This window comes from Corvus brachyrhynchos, unplaced genomic scaffold (genome assembly GCF_000691975.1).
Source record: "Corvus brachyrhynchos isolate BGI_N302 unplaced genomic scaffold, ASM69197v1 scaffold116, whole genome shotgun sequence".
Lineage (NCBI taxonomy): Eukaryota > Metazoa > Chordata > Aves > Passeriformes > Corvidae > Corvus > Corvus brachyrhynchos.
The window spans coordinates 10,471,047-10,474,729 of NW_008240221.1; the positions used below are offsets into that span (position 1 = coordinate 10,471,047).

At 42.5% G+C, this 3,683-nt stretch overlaps 1 protein-coding gene across 1 annotated transcript in view; it reads right to left on the minus strand.

Annotated features, from left to right (window-relative positions):
- HS1BP3 (HCLS1 binding protein 3) overlaps positions 1 to 3,683 on the minus strand; it is a 52,199-nt gene that overhangs the window by 47,900 nt on the left and 616 nt on the right. The window lies entirely within an intron of this gene.

Here is a 3,683-nt window from a genome sequence, read left to right on the forward strand (position 1 = left end):
CACGGCTGGAACAGGTCCATGGCTTCAGGATGGCCGTGGCCCGGCCCGGCCTGGCCCAAGCAGGGCCTGGCCGGGCCCGCTGGGCCCTGCTCGGGTCCTGCAGCCACCTGTGCCAGCGCCGGAAACGAGAGAGAGCTTGGAGGGGGAGTTTGCCTATTCTTAAATGTGGATCACAGAGGTGATCACAACTTTAAGTGGCTTAGAGAATTGTCCATATCCAAACTGGCCAGCTGATAGGTTCTATCAGTTCCCAGAGGAACCTGTAAGCACCCCTTAGCAAGGACGTCCCTTCCGGGACTATGCTTGCTAACCTATGACAGATCACCAAAGGACTTTGCCCACTATGGCAGACTGCATAAAGAAGCAACCCCACCCCAAATTTGCCCCTGTGAATTCCTGAAAATATGGAAAGTAAATTAAGCCACGTGATGGGGACTTGAGATAAGATAAAGGTGGTAATATTGATCAAATTATCTCAAGCCTAAGAGAGGCAAACAAGGCTGGGGGAGAAGAGTGTATCACTGCAAGGAGTCCACGGGGAAGACCAGCTCAGCAGCTGTGCTGAAGGTCAGCTCTGACTGGAGGAGACCATAGTCCACTGCCTCAAAAGAAGAGACATACTGAGCACAGGACATTCACACTCACATGTGGGCCTGAAGGTATTTATCCCTTCTGATGGGGCATAACAAGCTCAACTAGAGGCAGCTGTCATGTCTTAAAAGGTCATAAACCATCAAAGACACCCAAAGCATCCCAGACTTACTTTTGGGGCCTTCCACCAGAGGACCATACATGATTCAAAGTGTAGCAAAAGACAGTGCAAAACTTCCCCCTGCAAGGGAGGTGCTTGGGCATTCCCACATATTCCTAAATGTATATTAAACTCTATGTTTTGTGGGACCCCTACCACCTAAAAGGATGAAGGACCAACAGAAGAACACTGCTGGATCCACAAGGTGAGTGATTATCTTTCTACTAAATTGTTCTCTCTACTTCTCCCCCCACCCTCTTTTCTGTGTCTTTGTCTCTCTCTCTCTCTCACATTTTACTGTTAAATCCATATTATTGATTTTGGCATATGGTCTCATTTGCACATTAATTTGGGTAGAAACATCTCTGTCTAATAATCACAATAATTGGATCTTAACAGCTCTCCAGATGTGCAATCACTCAGAAGTTGTGACTGCAGCTAAGGCAGCTAAAAGGTCTGTCACTTGTACTCAGGACTTGTACTTACTAAACCAGGGAAGTGTGAGTTACCAGTCCTTGAAAGGATGTGTAGATGTGGCACCTGGGAACAGGGTTTAGTGGTGGACGTGGCAGTGCGGGGTTAATGCTTGGACTTGATGATCTTAAAGGTCTTTTCCATCTCAAGTGAGTCTGTGATTCTACTTCTGTTAACATAGTGTATAAATGACTAATTAACCTGCTTTTCACCTCTAATATAAATAAAAGGAGTAATGACCAGTGAACCATCCTCAATTGGCCTTGTTCAGCTGAAAAGACCAACCATCTGTACAACATGTACAGATGTTGTGAGATGACACAATGAAAACTTCACTGGAAGAGCTGCTGCATTAGAGAGTTCTAAAAATGTCATGAAGTTAGTAAGTACCTTATCTATACCCAGGGTTTTTCTTTTAAAGTTGTTAGAAGTCTGCACTGAAATGTCATGGAAAACGATTAGAGGGAGGGGGAATAGCTACATTTTTGTTTGTTTGCTTTAGGCCTTATGATCACTTTCATCATTATCTCCTACAGGAAACCTACCCCTATTATCTCTTCCATAGCAACAGGATTTCTTTTTAAATATAAAACTGAATCTAAATGAACAGAAATCAGCCGGGAGGCTGAGGCAGACAGAGCGTACTATCCAAAGTGCTCCCTACTTCTTCTAATGCCTTCAAAATAAGAAGCCTTAGTGATTGAATTAATTAAATATAGTTATTGTTATTCTAACAGAACCAGCATCTGCAAATCCCAAGACAGAGTATAGTTTCACTGCATTTTTCACATCAAACAAAATTATTTTTACACTTGTAGCTTTAAAAAAGTGCAGCAAAGGAGAAAACTGGTTGTTTAAATGGGACACACAGGTTTACTGCTTCTACTCTTTATTTGAATCTAGCTTATCTCCAGTTTACACTTTTGTCTACCATACAGACAGTTCACCAGAGACCTGGGCACATGGTTAACCTCCCTAACAGGAATCACTTCACCCAAGTACAAGGAGACCATTCATACCAGTAACACTGGTGTGAATCAGATCATTGCACAATCAGATCATGCAGGATTGGCCCGGGACAGAGGAAGTGGAGACAATAAAGGTCAGCTGAACAGAGCAGCTTCCACAGTTCACGGAAGAGCCAGTTTTTCATTCCTGGGTTTTTTATTTGCATATAATAATTAAATTGTATTTTAATTATTCTGCTTTCTGTGCTGAAAGGCCAACATAGAGGGGTTGGGGGAGGAACAGCCACCTCAAGCAAGAAAGTAAAGTTAGAGATGGAAGTACTGCGACCAGAGAAACATTTATTCCAGTGTCTGTGTGGCCGGGAGAGCAGGCTCTGTGCTTCCTGCCTTGATAAAGTCAGCCCTGCCAGCAGCACCCAGCTCCAACAACCTCTGTCCACAGGAGACCAAACTGTGACATCCCTGGTCGTAACAGAAGGAGAAAGAAAATTATACAACTGGTTTTATTTATTAAGTGAAGGCAAAGTACTTACCAAACAATTTATTTCTCTGTATAGTCTAACTAGAAGCATACAGATTTTACAGGCTCTCCAGAGCAGTGGTCACAGCACCAAGCCTGGCAGAGTTCAAGAATTGTTTAGACAATGCTCTCAGGAACATGGTGAGTTCCTAGGGGTGTCCTGAGCAGGGCCAGGAGTTGGACTCAATGATCCTGATGGGTCTCTTCCAACTCAGCACATTCTATGATTCTACAATATATATTATCACAGCAACTAGGAATCCTATTCCCAAAACAAGTATGTATAAAGAGTGGAAAAGGTCACAACTATACACCTATTTTACCTCACAAGCTAGAAAATATGTTCACTTGCTACAGCCTGAATCCCTCACATACATATATACCCGATTTTATCACTGAAACCATTCCAGTTTCAGTGGGATAATTTGCAAGTGGGTCTTTTTACTGTCTAACAACTGTAAAATAAATCCAGGTGTCTGGATTTCCATTTCCAAGGCTAAACTTAATATAAAGTTTGCAAAACATCTTAGTCACATCAGATACATTTGAAGGTTCAAGACCACTGCTCCAAAGGAAGCCTGGCCCTGATATAGCCGAATATTTAAGGATTAAAATAATGGCTTTGAAGTTAAAGTGACAGAAATAGTCATTATTTATGTCCTAGGAGGTAAGGAGCTTGCTGAACCAACACTTTTGCTTCTCATGTCTCATCTGATACGAAACTGCTTTCCTGTGGTCTCAAATACCTTGTAGATTGAAAGAAAAAAAAAAAAGAGAAATCTATCAATTTCCCTACAAAAGACTGCCAAAAGCATTTTCTTCTAGAGGCATTTCTCATGAGGGTTCCTTTACCACATCTAGGAAAAGACAGGATTTGAACATTTAATGCAACAGAAGACAGCACAGACTTCAAGACAGTAGGGCAGAAGAATAAACTCATTTTGCCCATCCCTGCGCTACCATCCAGAGC